This window comes from Elgaria multicarinata, chromosome 7 (assembly GCF_023053635.1).
Source record: "Elgaria multicarinata webbii isolate HBS135686 ecotype San Diego chromosome 7, rElgMul1.1.pri, whole genome shotgun sequence".
NCBI lineage: Eukaryota > Metazoa > Chordata > Lepidosauria > Squamata > Anguidae > Elgaria > Elgaria multicarinata.
Window position 1 is genome coordinate 23,870,124 of NC_086177.1, and position 18,565 is coordinate 23,888,688.

An 18,565-nucleotide genomic window follows, 5' to 3' on the forward strand; every position below is an offset into this window, starting at 1 on the left:
CAGCCCTAAATACTGGGTTAGATGGCTGAATGGCCTGACTAACGCTGTAATTCTATGCATACTTACCTGGGACAAATCCCTATTGTACTCAGTGGAACTAACTTTCAAGAATATATGCAAACAACATGTCTCTTACGTTCACGTAAACATGAATTTTCCAATGCAAAATTAGAATTGGTATCAAGTATCCCTTAGATCAAAGTTTTGAGACAAATATGGAGCTTCGTACTTGGTTGAGACATCTGGAGAATTTGAAGGAAAGAGGGGGAAAAGATCAGCAGACATTCTCAGGGAGATTCTGCACATCCCTGTTTAGAGTACATTTAGAGTACAGTTTTAAGCACATTTTGCTTAAAACAAAATTCAGTTGCATTTGGAAGTTAAGGGAGGTTTTACATGGATCCAGTTGCTAGGCTTCTCAGTAGAAACGGGAGGAATTTCAAGGGAAGGGAAAGGTGTTTCAGTAAGACTAGGAAGATTTCTGTGAGCTGTTTTGCACACTGTGGATCATATAAACCCACAGTTATAAAGTGGCTCTGTCTTTTAAACCTAGACATGGATAACCTCTCTCTCTCTCTCTCTCTGTGTGTGTGTGTGTGTGTGTGTGTGTGATTAATTCCTAGTGATAGCTCTGAACTTTCTTTCCCCTTGTCAGTCTGCCATTTCTTCATGCTGTAGAAATAGCTATTTTATGCTATAGTTCTAACAAAAATCAATATATCTTAGAAACATTCATGGACATAATACAGTCTTCAAAGTCAGTGCAGTTAATTTTTTTTTGCAAACAAATCCCAACAACAACAGCAACAACAACAACCAAACAACGAAGGGGGAAGTTCCTGTGAGTCCCATATGAAATAAGCTTCTATTTTGCTCCAATATTTGAATTATTCTATTGTTTTCATTTATTTTTACATCTATTGTCCCCCCCTTCCTCAAATGAGATCACTGTACATAGGGTTCTTAGGACATCTGTCATTATGGCAATGATTAGGCCCAGACCAACTTAGCTTCGAAACTGTAACTAGATCAGATGCATTCAACTATGAACTATCTGCTTTTCTTTGAGTTATATTTAATCCAGTGTGTTGAATCATTACTCTCCTGTCATTTACATTTAAAGCCAGGGTAAAAATATTAGCTCTTTTACAAGGCTAGCATGAGTATCTGTGTCATCATCTCATTGGAAATAGCCCTGTGACATCATCAATAAAAAAAACCCTCACATGGGTCAACACATCCAATAGGATTATAAGGCAGTGTGGGCAACAGAGGTCCAGTTGTCACGGCACAAGCCTTCCTCTATCAGAGGAGAAGTCTCAAAATATGGAGAGTAAGGAGAAGTGGTTTTTATGAACTCCTGCAGAAGGCAGCAACTGAAGTAGCCATCTTGCTAGAGACTCCCATGGAGAAGCAGGAGCCACAGGGGGGCTGTGATGCCCCAACCCCATTGCTCCTGATAGGATCCATCATCTGATTCTGATGACCTTGCCCTGGAACCACCTGCAGCTCAGGAAGGCACCCCCAACTATACCAGTAAGTCCAGGACAGAAAGTATCTGAGTCCCCCTGGAGTGAGTTTACTCCAGGAAGCAGGGTGTAGGACATGCACCTCCTTGCAGGACTATTTAAGCAACACTCTAACCCCTTGCTCATCAGTTGGTCTTCTTTATTTCCTTCCATGTCCCACCTTCTCATCCAGAACCTAGACCACTGAAGGTGGATAATAATACAATAAAAACAATTCATAATAACAACTTTAAAACAAATGCACCAGTAAATAAAGGCTACGGAAACAATTGGCCCAAACAGGCCTATGACCAAGTAATGTCAACTAGATGTCAGGCCAAAGAACAGACAAAATTGAAAGATTTTCATAGAGTGATAAAAAGCCATCAAGGATGGATTCACATGGATCTCCTGGGGTAGGGAATACAAAGGGTGTGCGTTGCTACAGAAAATACTCTGTCTCACCTTCCCACCAGTATCATTTGCAAGCCAATAGTCCTTTAGATGTCTTGATCCAAGTTATTAGGACTTTAAAGGTAATGTGAATTGTAGTTGGAAATGGGGCAGCAACCAGTGCAATAGGCATAAAAATTTCATATCTGGACAGCTTTCAAGGACATATCTGCATACTTGGCATTACAATAGTCCAAGTTCGATGTAACTAAGGTTTTATATGACTGTGATCAGATCTGTACTATTCAGAATTCGGCACTGTTGGCACATCCGCTGGAGTTGGACAAGTGCCATTTTAGCTGTGGCTGACATCTGGAAATCAGGCCTACCCAGTTGAATTTTAAGATGCCTTTTAATAATGTGCTGCCTTTTAATAATGTATTAGTTTTATATGTTTTTAATCAATTATATGTATTTTATCATGCTTTGTATTTGTGTTGTACCCTGCCTTGATCCAGAGAGAGAGACGGGTAAAAAATAAATTATTATTATTATTATTATTATTATTATTATTATTATTATTATTATTGCTATTATTATTATTATTGAGTAAGTCTGGGTCCAACTTCAAGGGCACTTCTAAACTACGAACCTGATTTTTCAAGGGAAGTGCAACCCCATTTCTTGTAAACTGAGGGCATGTCTACACAATACAGTGTAGAGGGAGGGAGGTGGGACAATCCCAGACTTGCATGCTTCTGGGATTGTTGCAGGGTGTCTAGACGTGGTGTGTGATGTTCTGGGAGGAAAAGGACTTTGCACACGCCATTTTTTTATCAGAAAAGAGTGCAGGAGCGCTCCACTGAAAAAGTAAGTTTTTTAAAAAAAAAATCCCAGGGAAAGGGAGAGATCATCCCTCCTTGCTCCTGGGATCCCCTGTGCATCATGTGGATGTGCAGGGATGATCCTGGGGTGATCCCCGGGATATCGCCCCATCTAGCCATACCCTGAAACTCTTTTGTCTTATCTGGATTAAGTTTGAATTGATTAGCCCACACCCAGTCAAACGTCACTTCAGAGCCTCCACTGCTTCCCCAGAATGAAATAGAAAAGAGAGAAAGGTGTGTGTATAATTCAGAGATCAAAATGTCTGTATGATCTCCAACAGCAGTTTCATGTATAGGGGCATATAGGACAAGATAGAGCCCTGTGCTTACAAAGCTCAAACTCAAGGGATTGAACAGAAATGTCTAACCATCAACTTCTGAGACTTACCATTCTGGATAGATGACAATCATCACCACAAAATGGTCCCAGACAGACAATCCAAAAGAGCACAGTAGTTGATACCAAAAGTTGCTGAGATATCAATCAGAACCAACAGGGATGCATTGCCCTTGTCCAGGTCCTGCCATAGATTATCAACCTGAGTGACCAGGGTGGTCATATAACTGGGGCAGAAACCAGACTGAAAGACATACATCTAGAGAATCACTATCATCCAGAAATGTCTTTGGGCTTGAGTTGGACAAGGATTAAGAGCAGATGTCATGAAGAATGATAGCTGCCCCCACATACAGTGAATGGGTGTTTAGGTTCCTTAGTTATAGATGGAAGTGTTAACAGAAGGTGGGTCAAAGGATAACGTTTGTGTATGTGTAAAAGGACTGTACATAACATAATTGGTTGAATTTGGATAACACTAGTAGAAGATCATGGACTAAGTTTTGAGAAGGACCTGTAGCTGCAAAACATGTGCTTAACTGGAAAAGAGATAAGAGTGATCCCATTAAGGATGAGTGATGAGCTGCCCACGTTGATGAGGTACACAAGGCATGTGACCAAGATAAAAGATCTTTTCCATCTTAGGACATAGAACTGGAAAAGGGTATAATACACCCCAAAAGCAGCCATTAATCAGGGAAAACAATGGACACTTTTAAAGCCAGCAAATATGTGGCAATGATCTTCTTGCTTCTGAGCATTCAATTGGTGTAGACTCCGAATTGCTTGCACCAAGTTTGGTAAAGATTATGAAATGAATGAATGAATGAATGAATGAATGAATGAAAGTGTTCTATAAAAAAAATTAAATGGTTTGAGTCTCAGCCTATAACCCGCATTTGGCTTTACTGCACAACCAGCTAGGGATGTATGAGAAATTAATTCCTGATTGTTTTTGGTCAGGATTTTACCCAGCTCACATCTTCTGGACCAAACATGGATTTAGACAAAAAATTTGTTTGAAGTTTGTATATTCCAAGCTTCCAATGGGATTCAAGGACCAAAAATAAATCAGTTCAACATCATGTGTACATTTGAAAAAATGCACAATTGATGTGTTCATTTGGAAAAATACAGGCAGATCTTCACACAAAAAGAAAGAAAAAAGGAGCTTGCAATCTGATACGGACTCCAGTTGGAAGTAGGGATGGATGGACTCACTTTCGTTCAGTTGATGCGAGTGCCCACCAAACCGTCTTTGCTGACCACTTGCATGAGCTGCGGGATGGCCTGCCAGGCACCCAGGAAGTGTGCACATCCCTTTACGTCTTTAACAGTACGTACAACACTGCTTCAAGGTGGACATTTATGCAATCTGGGAATTAAGCCAGGTGGAGGATCAGAGGGGCTTCCTCTGGCAGCTGCCCCATCCCTTAACTGAGCCATGAAAATGTGCATATTGGTGGCTTGGTTAAGGGATGGGGCAGATGCCAGAAGAAGCCCCACTGATCCTCCACCTGCCCCACCAGTGCCACTTTCACCATGGTAGACAGGATGGGAAGAGAAGGTATGCTTGCTTCTTCTTTTCCCATCCCAGCTACTACAGTGGTAGCAGAGCTGACAGGGCAGCAGTAGGAAGCGATGGAAGCCCCGGTGACTCAAAGTATGGGTGGCCACTCATGGATTATTCTGCTGCCATCGAACCAGTTCTGGTAAGTGTTGGTGTCTCAGCGAGCATGGGATGGGGTGGGATGGGGAAGGACGTTGGACTCCCAGACTCAGTCAGTTGCCTCCACCATCCCTAGTTCGAACATATTTTGAGATAGAATTTGGAGAGCTCAAGTTTTGCTGATTTACACATCTATATATAATATTGAAAACCTGCAGTTCTGCTGGATGATACCAGACAACAAGAAACTACACATTCCCCAAACGTGATAAGAGAACACTTGGGGCCTTGCTAGACCTGCTGGCTTATGCCGGCAGGGAGGCGGGGCCGAGGCGCGCTGAAGTTAGCGCGCCTCGCCCCGGCTACTAGACGCACGACGCGCAGGGACGTCGCGTCCCTGCGGCGTCCGGCATTTTTAAAAATTTTTTAAAGGGGCCGGGTGCGGCCCGAAGACTCCGGAGAAGTAAGTGCTTTTTGGGGGGGGGTTTACCGGGGGGGGGCGAAGGCTGGGAGGGTGGGTGCCAGGGTGGGTGGCACGGGGGAGGGTGGGTGCGATCGCGCCGCACGCCGCTCGAGCCCGGGCAATGCCTGGCATGGGGCGGCATTGCAATGCCGCCCCATGCCAGGCATTGCCCGGGCGGCACGCGGCGCGATCGCACCCGCCCTCCCCCGTGCCACCCACCCTGGCACCCACCCTCCCAGCCTTCCCCCCCCCGCCGATGGGCACAGCGCTACTATAGGCGCTGTGCCAGGTCCGCGGCTTTTCGTGGCTCCTCGCGAGTAAGCGAGGAGCCGCGAAAAGCTGCGGAAGTCCCTAGACATTCCCCAGCTCCGGCCTGAGGCCGGAGCTGGGGAAAAGGTGCGCCATAAGCGAATTCGCTTATGGCGCGTTGGAGGAGGCCTCAGCGCGGCCTGCCTCCGGATTCCCCTGAGCGTCATCTGGACAGAAGGCGCGCTAAGGCCTCGTCTAGGAAGGCCCTTGGTGTTTTGCCGTCATGCAAACTTGTTTTGCACATACTGGACCACACAATATTCAACTTGAATTTCATTTTGTCTGTGGTTAGCTGTGACTGGCATCTTCTGCATGGGAAGCATGCACTGGACATTCAAGTTTGGGCAATCTTGTTATCTTTTGTAATAAACCAATTAGGAACAATGGAAGTTGAGTTATACCAAATCAGACTATTGGTCCACCTGGCTTAGTATTATCCATTTTGTCCATGGTGGTTCTCTAGGGTTTCATACAGTCCAATCTAGAGATGCCAGAGATTGAACTTAGAACCTTCTGGGATCTTCTGGATGCAAAGACTGACCTACAGTCCACTCCTTGGGAATATCACTGTGCTTGAGTGATATTCCATTTGCTGACAAAAGCATTGAGCACAGTGACTGGTTTCTGGTTCCGAGGTAGAGAAATTCTTTAGCCCATCCCTTCTGGAATATGAATCGATTTTTGCAGACTATGTGCTATTGTTCTCTTGTATATGAAAAAAATGATGAAATTTCAGTTAGTGGTACTTGTGTTGCAAAATCCACATGGAGTCCTAAAGTAACTGAGTTTACAGTGCACAGTTTACAATAATTAATATTAATTGTCTGCTAGACTGGTAGAGGGGTGTGTGTGTGTGTGTGTGTGTGTGTGTGTGTGTGTGTGTGTGTTGGTATGGGGTAGTCATCTTCTGGCTCAGATCAGTGTATATTTACTACTCTTACTCCAAGGGATGCACAAATCAAACAAATACATTTGAGTTTAATTCCACACACTTCTCTGTCTCCATAGAAAGCGGATTAACAAACAGATTAATAAACAGTAAGTACATCTGTGGTGTAATTCCAGTGAAGTCAATGAAAATACTCTAGGGGGAAATTCAGCCCCATTAATCTTTTGATGTTTGCAGTTCTTTGACTACAGAGGCATTGTTGTACAGTCCAAGGTTGGCAGATTAAAAAATGTTTTCATTGATACTCCAAATAAACAGGTGAAACTAAGTAGGCATAGCCTTCATACTCATTTCAACTTTTTAAAGAGGTAGTAATTTAAATGCAAAATCAACACACTTTAGGGGCTTATTTCATGGATATTCCTGTATGTTGAAAGGAGCTGTCAATATGCCTGCATACATGAATATTTTTAATCTCTGCTCAAATGCTATTTCATGCTCCCCCACAAACCCTATATGGACAAATTTAATTTAGTTATTTGAAGTATTTATGCCTCACTCTTTTTATAAAATTGGGTTGGTGCCCAATAATTTTGTTTTGTTGTGTGTGTGTGTGTGTTTCTCTCTTTCTCTATGTGTATAGAATCAGACAGAGGCAGGCCGACATCATGCATAGACAACCTATTGGCTTTGCATATTGCCTTGCATTTAAATATTACTTATTTGAGCATATATCTCATCCTAGCTCAGAAAGGGTAATCATGTGTTAGTTACAAAGAACAACACTGCCAATCTTTAATATCAGTGTGCAATTTACCATTTACAAGATTTATCCACCTTGGAAAATGGGTCTTGCGGTCATCATCCATGTCTTCCAAATGTGAGGGATCAACTTTCCAATATGCTCAATGTTGGGCAGCCCTCAGGAATTTGTTCAATGACCTGCAAACCTTTGTTGGTTTTATTGAAAGAGCTTCCCTCAAAATTCCAGAGATTTTTCTCCTAAGGAATCAATATATGGTTTATATTGATTTTGGGTATGCCCCCTTTTACTTATTATTATATTAAACATGGATTTCTGCACCTTGTCAATGCTTTTTGCAGTGGGAAGTGATGTGTAGATGTGCTACATCTTCATCATTGTCATCATCTTAGAATCATCTCCCGGGATATACTCAAACCTGTTTGAGACTATTTGTTATTGAAATTGTTTTAACTTCCCTTCCAATGCTTACCAATATTGTGCCCAAAGCAAATCCCGCCAAAGTTACCTCAAATTTCACTTAAGGTGAAATTCGGTTGTGACATTAATTAAGTACTGGTTTGAATGATTGTCTTGAGGATTTGATGTACAGAGAATTCAGATAAACCATGAAATTTAGTACTAAGGTGGGGGGGAATATTGACATCTGACCTATTTTACCTTTTGCATGGGAGACAAAAATAGCAACCTATTATTTATGGATGTTGTATCCACTAAATGCCATCTTGTAATATAAATTGTCTTCTAATTATTATCCTTTAAAGCAGAATTCATAGTTGATATCAGTCATATCTTGTCTGGAAATTATTATCACCTAACAGATAACCTTTGAGTTTTGTGTTATAATAGCTATCTTTGGTACTCTAATTTAACTGTAATCCAGGGTATGAAGAACTAGTGACATTTTCTTCTTATTGAACTCTCTATCCGAACTTTAATTATACTGAGAATACTAATGCAATTCAGATAGCTCCAAGATGAAGGGTGGAAATAGATTTGGAGGGAGCAGACCTTTCCTCAGTGACACAAGCTCTGGTTATATCCAGGCTAGATTACTGTAATAATGTGTTCTGTGTGGGTTGTCTTTAAAGACAGTTCAGAAACTTCAATTGGTACAGAATGCAGCAGCAAGAATGCTTGTGGGGCCAAACAGTCATAACACATTACACCTATTCTGTTTGAGCTACACTAGCTGCCTATTTGTTTCCAGGCCCAATTTAAAGTGCTATTTATTGCCTAAACTGTTGGGACACATTTTTCTGAAGGACAGCCTGCCTGAGCTAAAAAATCAACCTTGGAGGCCCTGTGCTCTGGCCTGATCATAAGAGATTTGAGGCTGATTGATACCTAAGATCAGAGTCTTTTCAATAGCAGCCCCATATTTATGGAAGACTATCCTACCCAAGAAACACGTATAGCTTGTACACTGGTGAACTTGTCACTCTTACACTCCGATCCTGTGCATGTCTACTAAGAACTAAGTTTCACTAAGTTCAATGTACTCCCAAGTAGGTGCTTATGGGATTGCAAACTAAAAACATTTCTACTTCAAAATAAGTATTTATTATAATTAATTGTTGTGTCTTAATGATGTTTACTGCTTATTTTATGGAGTGTAATGTGGATTTTTGTTTCTTGATTATATCTGTTTTCATGTCTTATACATAGCCTCTTGAGGGCACTTGCCCTGCATAAAGCTTTATCAATCTATAAATAAATGACATTAGTCACTTGGAAAATCCAATGTTTGGATTGTGCGTTGGGGGGCTTATTTTTTGTTGCAGACCGCTTTTTTTGAAAGCTAAGGGTCAAAATTGAGGTGTGTGGAATCAGGAGGTAGGGATTGTGAATTTCATTACTGGCTCCTGTCTTTATTCCCACTTTTTTTTTTAGTATTGTTGGCAAAATTCTTAAAGTAACAGCTGTAAGAATATGGAGAGGAGTTTGTTTGTTAAAACATTGTAAAACCACCCTTCATATCAGGGCAGTGTACAAAAAGTATGTTTAAAATCACACAAAGCATAATACAGGTACAATTCTACGCATCTTTAGACAGAAAAAAACCTCCTACAACTCCCATTGTTCCTCAGGCAGCATGACTGGCTGGGGAATGCTGGGATTTGTAGGACTTTTTAATTAGTGCTGTGTCAAAAATTTCTCCAACAAAAATGTCAACTATTCTCATTCAATTTGATTGAAAAGAAATTGCTTTTGAGAAAAATTCAACACAGAAGAAATTTTGGAGAAATTATCATGGGTTTGGTTAAGAATTCTTGTGCTTACATTACTTATGACATGGCTGAGGAGTGTGAGTGTGCTTTCTTTCATTGCACAATCATCTCTCTGACAGCCTGTAGCCTCTTCTCTCACTTCCCACCCAGAGGAAGACATATTCCTCCCATAGGGCCTTTTCAGACAAGGAAGTTCAGGCAGCCTGGAGGCATCATCGGTGTAAAGGTTGAGCAAGCACCTCAGTAACCTGTCACCAATGGATCTAGCACTGTGATAACCATGTACATCACTTAATGACATGAGCACCCAGTGTGATCTGCATGTATAAAATGGCCACCACAAAACAAAATACAAACCAGACATTCAGATCACCTCATACACTGTACTTTAAAATGGTAGCCAATCACATGTTCCACATGCCAATGAGTTAGGATGGAACCTTTGTGTGTGATTTGAGTCTCACTCAAATAGTCTGTAACAGGAGTAGGCAACACCAGGTGCCTGGGGGGCATTTTGCCTCCTCCAGAACCTCCACAAGCCATACTCCTGCCACAGCAGATGAATAAGTTAGAGCCTCCTACTTTTCTCTCTTTTTGAAGCAGCCTTCCCCATCCTGGTGCCCTCCAGGTATACTGGACTTCAAATCCCATAATTGCTAGCCAGCATTGGCACTGGTATCATTTTTTCAGAATTAAGATAAAACATACGTAATACATCAAGGAACTCCAAAACAGGTCCAACACTTTAAATAGACTATCTTCAACCAAATAAGGAGAAAACTAATGGATTTCAGTGTTAGGGATGAATTGAACTTAAGACTCTAAAAATGAGAAACTGAGGAAAACCAAAACGGACAGATTCACCAATCCCTAATTGGTACTCTGAGGGGAAATGAAAGTTCTAACTGTGGTGTTATATCTATAGTAGGCCATTTATATATTTATTTTTGTCACAGTTGTCCTTCTTACAAGGAGATCAAGGTAGCAAACATTGGCAAAGCTATTCGCCACCCCTGGGGAGGGGGACCTAAAAAGTAGATTGAGGCCATAGCTAAACCTAAGGTTTATCCCTGGATCGTCCAGGGGTCAAACCTGTTCATCTAGGTGACACACAGGGGATCCAGTGCTCAGGCAGGGGCGAACCCTGGATGATCCCAGGATAAACCTTAGGTCTAGCTGTGGCCTCAGATAGAAAGATAGCTACTGGCCCAAAGTCATCCAATGAACAGAGCAGGAATTTGAATCAGTGTGCATACTTTCAGTGTATACAGTAATTCCTTTTAAAAACAACACACTGATTTGGAATTCACATATTTTCAGTTGATAAAATGCAAGCATGGCATTGATTTCTTTGCTGCTGCTTTGTATACTGTTGGGTGCAAATAAGGGGATATAGTTATCTCATATTCCGGTCCCAGCTTTTTCTCATTTTGTTAATGCATATTTCATGCAAAAAAAGAGGGGGGTTCGAAAAGCCATTTGTGCACACGGTTTCCCATTCTGCATTCAATGGTGGTAATTGAAGATGCAAATTAGGCAAGCAGTGTCGTTGTTGTTGTTGTTGTTTTCCTCCCCCACTTGGAAATATGAACATCTGTTTGCACTCAGGAATTTGAAATGTGAATTGTATCCTTCGCACCCACGAAAAGAGTGCCTGAGGAGGCTTTGCATAAGCACATCTCAGCTCTATGCAAAAGAAACAAATATGAATGCAGTCGATGGAAAATTTGCCTCATTAGACCATTAAAATGTAGGCAAAATGGATTCCCCCTTGTAGCACTATTTCACACTCAAGTTAAGTTGAGCTTGAGTAGGAGCTTGAGGCTTTTAGGAGTGGATCAGTTTGAAAGTGGTCTTAAAAACAGAAATTATTCTTTATTAAGGGAATCCGGACTAGCAAGATTCTTAGTGTAATATAGACAACCTGTAATTACACACTAAGTCTTGAATCATATAAGGCAATTCAACAGCAGTCAGCTGCATTCTAATAATGGGCATATCCCCACCCCAATTCAGACTCAGTTCAGCCTCTCCAAACTTTTTTTTTTTTTTACAGAACTGTCGGAGAATGTCGGGAATATTGCAACCTCATCTGCAAGGTACAGGAAGGGGGCAGTGTAGTTCATGGGAATAGCTAGCCATAGAATCTCTATAGCCTACAGGATGGTCTCTTGCTTCTCTCCTTCCTTCCCCCACTCTGTCTCTTTCTGTCTCTCTGACCTTCCACCGTTTCTGGGAACACATATGCTCTCTCTCTCTCTCTCTCTCTCTCTCTCTCTCTCTCTCTCTCTCTCTCTCTCTCTCTTCCTGCCACTGTAATGGAACACAAAATAGACTGAACAAACCCTTTTGAACGTCTACACTGTATCTGCATAATATATGCAAGAATGTTGTGATTAATGTAAACCATCCAGAGAGCTGTGGTTATGGGGTGGTATGGAAATAACAACAACAGCAACAACAACTTCAACAACAACATCATCATAATGTAAACCCACGCCCCCTGAGAGCTGTGGCTATGGGTCAGTATGCAAATACAATATAACAAGAACAACAAGAACAAGAACAAGAACAACAACAACTTTTCTTCACTAAACCAGAGTGTGGTTTCTCTTTTATTGTATGTGCATATGGAACCGGTGAACACTCATTCAGTTTAGCCTTTTGTTTTGTTTTTCCTCTGCTAACTGCCTTTTTAACAGGAGGCATCCTTACCAAGTCATCCCATCAGGGAAAAGCTCACATTTTTCTGAGTTTTCTTCAGACTCATATAATAATACCTTGCAAGCTAAGGGCAGCTTTCTATTAGACCTCCCCACCAATTTATCCCCTCCCCTCCCCAATTTAGCCTTGCTTAAGGGTACCAGCAGCATGGAGGAGGAGGATATCTGCAGAGAAAGAGAGACTATTTATAAGCCATGAATGCTTTGTTGCTTCCTCAACTCGGAGCATGTTCAGGAGCAACCACTACCACCAGAAAGCATGGGGAATATTGTTTTTAATGTACACAGTGCAATACATTGACCAGAAGGTATTTTCATTGCCCTTTGGTCTTAATGGATGCTCATCACACCAAAACCAGGCCTATTAAAGATAAGGTCACTTCTGCTTCCACAAACCTTCCCCATCTCTCGTCTCCCTGACCATTTTGTTGTTGTCGTTGTTGTTTACAAACATTTTTTGCAAAGTGGGGAATAATAATAACAATAATAATAATAATTTGTTACCCGCCTCTCCCTCTGGATCAAGGCGGGGTACAACACAAGTAAAAACACCATAAAATACATATAACTAATTCAAACGTTTAAAACCAGTGCATCATTTAAAACAGCACACCATTAAAAAGGCATCTTAAAATTCAGCTGTGTTGGCCTGCCGGAAGAGATCAGTCTTTATGGCTTTCTTAAATTCTGGGAGACTGTTAAGTTGACGAATCTCTCCCGGCAAGCCATTCCACAAACTGGGAGCGGCAGTAGTGTAAGTAGGGGTTGGTGAGCCCAGGAGCACTTGACCCACAACCGCTCATGCTGCCTGCTGTGTCGGCCTGCCCCCCATATGCTGGGCCGTGCGAGCCCCTGCTGATCACCGACGAGAGATCGGCAGCTACCCGCCCTGGTCTTGGCATTTTTCCCTGCTGCATTAATAGTAGCTGAGTTTCTCTCCCCTTCCCCTGCAAATAGGGGCCTTAAAAGTCCTATTAATGTTAATAGGGCCTTTAAGGTCCCCATTGGTGTGTGTGTGTGTGGGAGAAACACATGATTTCCCCAATGCCACCATTAATGCAATGGGGGAAAGGGCACAAGTAGGAAGCCAGGGCAGACCTGCACCCAAGTGCTTATGAGTGTGGGTCTGTCCTAGCACCAGACACATCTGCCTGGGTCCATGGGAGCCACAGATGCAGGGGCATTTGCTGCGCTTGCAGACCCAGGCGGACTCTCACAACAATATTAGGGGTAAGGTGATCTTGGCTGAGCACACAATGAGCCTGGCCAAAACTTCAGAGAAGGTTTGGGCTCAGTTTGTAATGGCTTGGCATTTTTTGAAACATGGGGAGTTGAGTTCTAAACTGTGCTCCTATTCCAATTTTAGCACCATCACAATCCCACCCCACCCCCAATGGAGGTGTAAGGATCAACCGGGAACCTCTTGGTTTGTGCCCTGGTACCCTTTGTGGTGAGCTGCTCAAGGCAGTCAAAAGGAAGAAGGAATGGTATTGTCCACCTCCCCCAGGCATAACCCCTCTCCCTCTGGCAGTTCATTTGTTTCTTCTGACCTTGTCTTGCTATAAATGCTGCAAGACTCTTTATTACTTCTGCTGCTTACAGAAGAACAACACTCTGGAACTGGATGAACAGAAGACTCTCCTCAACTAGAATTGGAAGGTGTTCTGTATCCGTCACAATGGGTTGCAGCTAGAGATATGCAGACTGTGAAAAATACATTCTTTCCGTGTTTCACGGATTATCAGGTGACCTTCATTCTGTCGTCTGCTCATCAGCAGAAGCAGATAATGTACAAATTTGCACTTGCACAAATTCACACTTGTGCAAATTCACACAATTGAAAAATGTCAAAATTCCCCCCCCCCATGAACAAATTTGCCCAAAAAATATGCATTCGTATTTATCATGTGGAGAAAACAGGTGTCGCTGGACTTGTGTGTGCATTTTTCTATTACTCAATTTTTGCAAAATTCCAGAAAGTTAGAGAAATGGTCCTTGCATCTGTGGAATCAGCCCAACTGGGGGAAAGCCCATGTGCTACAGAATCCATTCAGCAGACAGATTCCAAACTGATTTGATCCTGTTGCGGATTTCTCCAAGATCCCTACTTCCAGACCTTTCAAAATTCACATTACATATTTAAGCCATTCATCATTGTCGACATAGGCCTTAGATAGACCTAAGGATTATCCCAGGCAAATGGAGGGGTCATCCCTGCCTGCTCCTGGGATCCCCTGTGTGTCATTTGGATGCACAGGGATGATCCCGGGACAACCCCAGGATATAGGCCTGGTCTAGCTATGGCCATAGTGATCATCAGATAAAATCTTATGAACAAGACCATCCATGATCTTGAGGAAATGCCCTGGCTCAGTGACAGAGCACCTTCTCTGCATGCAGAAGTCCCAGGTTAAACTCTTGGCACCTCCAGGTAGGGTTTGGAAAGACTCTGGCAGTCAGAGTTGAAAATGCTGGGCTACATGGACCAATGGTCTGATTTGGTATAAGGCAGCTCCTTATGCTCCTGTTCGATATCCGTGTTATAAAAGTTGAGTCTTGTTACCATTGAAGCTGGACAGCCATCTGTCAGGGATGCTTTAAGGTGGATTCCTGTATTGAGCAGGGGGTTGGACTCGATGGCCTTATAGGCCCCTTCCAACTTTACTATTCTTTGATTCTAAAAAAAATCATACCATTGAAGAAATGAAGTATACCTACCACAGCCCAGCACTTAGACTTGGAAGCCTAAGTTATATAGCAGCAATGTCCTTTTTTGAATTATATAAACATTAGGATCATGTTTGCTAAAAAAATTGTTTTAAAAAAAATCTGTTCTTTTGTGCAGCTTCCATTCATTTCAATGGGGCATGCACATTCCCAGTGGGTCATGTCCTGTTTAAATAGCAGATTAAACACACAGTGATTGGGTTCACATGCTGAAATTGACCCACTGGGGCTAAAATAAGCCACCATGTTTCACGGGAGCCCATGAGCACTCATTCCATAACCCAAGTCCCACTCATGGAATCTCATGTCATCTGAACCTGGCGAGGATGGGTTGTTGAGATGGCTAACAAACAACCCCAACCATTAAAAAGCCCAGGGTTCAAATAACATGAGAACCTCTGAGTGGTGGTTGGGTTACGGAACAAGTGTCCATGGGCACCCACAAGCCACATTGGCTTATTTAAGCCAGTGTGGGTCAATTTGATTGTATAAATCAGGTTATTATTTACATGTTTCTTTCTCCATGCAAAATGCTGCATGGTTGAATATACTCACACAGAGAGACATTTTATAGCTAGGCATGGTAGCTTGGACTATTGCAACTATAGATTGATTCACCAAGGCAAGCACAGACCATCACCATGTATTGTTATCTACCGGGAGCTTGACAACTCTCCTCATTGTTCAATTGCAGCCAGGCAGCAAATAGGCAGCTCATCTAATTCCTCTTGGCTGGTGAACAGCATTTGTCTCAGTGGATCACAAGTGGCACAGGCCTGCTGTGAGCTAACAGTTTAGACCACTGTAGCTTTTTATATGAGGAGCACTGCAGACCATCTTAACCTCATTCAAATGTTTTGGTTCCCTGCTGACCACAATTTATCCTTACCAAGGCCTCGGATCTTCCAAAAAAAACCACAAGAACTTATCTCCTGCCTTATCCAAAGTCTATTATTTAACTCCCTAGTATGTATTTATTCTGTCTTTTGATAAAGTTACTAATTGTATATTCACTTAGTAGTCAAAATTTTATAGGCTCTTGGGAGAAAAATATTAAGCAATTATTCAAATATGTATTAGAAGGCTTTTTCTTTGCTTTTGTTTTTAAATTAACATAAACACAGCCCCATGCACTTGCTAATAAATTAAATAGGTATTAAGAGATTTGAAAAGGATAGGGGATATGGGTATGGGACACAAAGTCCCTGATCAGAGCCTTTCCTGTTATCCTTTGAATATGCACGATATACTGCTTGAGGAAAAGAGAAGAACTTGGCACAGTTGATAATTTCTCAATCTCTTGCTTTTAGTTTTTCATTTCAGACATTATCATTTCAGCATTTCAGTTTATGGCAGAAATGGTGCAAGAAAGTACTTAATTTGCTTGTAATCTTATTTTTGCTAAATTACTGAGGTGGGGGTGATACACTCCAGTTGTGAAATGTAATCCTAATCACATTTACTTAGAGGTAAGTCACATTGAGTTCAGTCGGGCATACATCCCAAGTCAGTGCGCCTAGGATTGCAGACTTAAACAAGTATATCCAATTGATTTCAGTAGTATTTTCTCCCAAGGCGTAGGGTAGCAGCTAAGCCAAATTTTCATGGATTTTGATTTTCACATCAAATGTTGTGCTTTCAAGTAGATATAACATGTCGAAGAAGAAGAAGAAGAAGAAGAAGAAGAAGAAGAAGAAGAAGAGAGTGGGAAAGTGGTGGATTTTTCAATGCTAGTCCCACAAAAAATGTATTGTTAATATCTAGAGGAAAGTAGAGAAATAGTTGGAAAAACAGAGGTGCATCCTGTTGACATAGACATTTATTTTAATATGGATACCAGATCCATGTAGGAAAGCATTGTGCGTGACCCAAGCAGCAACCTGAGGGTGATGGGTGCTGATGACAAGTATGATAAAGATTATAAAAATATCTCCTTAATAAACCCAGTTCAAACATTTGAAAATTCTTTGTGTTCTGGGGACACCCCAATGGAGGAAATCTCCCTGATCTCACCGATCCAACCATATTTTGTCCTACATAAGGTCCAGCAGGAATTAGGGTGATTTTTCCAGCTGAGTTTCTGGAAAGATTGAATTCCCCATGATATGTTCGTACTTTTGGAACCAAAACCTGTCAGAAGTTGCATCAGTTGTCTTCTTATTCCCACCTATCTTCTTACTCCCATCTTATGCACACAACATCTGATTTGTAAGCACTGATTCTTCAGGAAATATGCAATAAAAATGGAAGCATACAGTAGCCTTATCGGGGATAGGAGATGAAGCCACATTTGGTATTTGCTTCAGGCAGCAGATTCTAGAGGCATTGATATTTCCCAGTTTCTAGGGCTGATCTTCTCATGATGCAATATTAAACCGTTTCTTCTGGCTCCAGATTCAAGTGTTTTTTTTCTGTTTCAGATTTCTATCTCGATAGGGCAGATGGTTCCTATAGAAGTAGGAATAGAGTTAAATTCTGTTTACATTTTAATATAAACCGACCTAATTCACATTTCCTGGACTAACACATTATCAAAATTTTGATTTCAAGGTCTTCAGGGCAGGGATCATTTTCTCTGTTCACTGCCTTATGCATGGATGGTGTAATAACTATATTTATGGCCAATTTTATTGGACTTATATTGCCATGTATATTGTCCCTTTTGTTCACATCATGGATTTCCTACGCAGGATATTTGTTGAAACAAGTTATTCATATCTTGGTATTAGTTTAATATTAACAATATATTTAAATAATTTCTCAGCTGAAGTGCTAAAAGGAACTTTGTATTTCAGTTATTGTTTAGCATGCTGTCTTCTAAATATAGGCAGTTTCAAAGCATATTAGGTGAGATTTTCAGATTGCATGCCTTTGCTTCTCTGTGTTTATCATGCATGTCTATTTATATTTTTTACAATATATCTCAAATAATCCACTGTTTAGTTTTTTTGCCAAGCTTGAATCAAGCAGTTTCTGAAATGGTCCAAGCTGAACTGGGCTGTTTTCCAAAGCACTGATGCAAATCTGAACCAAATCTTGTGGTTGGTCCACAGCCCTAATAGAAATGTCCATTTGTCAATTGAAAAAAATAAAAATAAAAAGAGAAGGAAAATGGAAAACAGAGGAAGAGAGTGAGTCTGACAGCTTATATTAAGTATCCTGAAGTGGGAGGGACTAGTTCTTTAGTTCAATCTTTATTTTCTTTAAACCAAATGCCATCATAAAACAGGAGAGAGAAAAACTGGGAAATGACAAAACAAATCCCCAATTAGGGATGTTGGAGGACTCCATTTGGAGGTAGAGCTTGGCAAGTTTTGCAAGCTTGGCCATCTGGTTGCCAGCTCACTGATCTCTGAGCTGGCTCAACTCGAAACATTCTCATGATCACTGGAGAGTCAGAACCATCAGAGCCAGTTGGCCCCTCAGAAGATCGTGGTGCTAGCCATGATGGTCCGAAACCCTCAGGGGTGAGGCCTTTGAATCTGCTTTGTGGAGAAGCTGAGAGTTCAGTTTCAGAGGCAGAAGAGGATGCTGGGCCACCAACTAGCCCCCTAGAATGTTGGCACCTTAAAATCCATGAGAGGATGGATGGCAGGAGAAGGAGTGCTTGCCTACTAAAGAGGAATACTCTTGAGGAGGACATCTGACAAGCCTCTGATGGGAAGC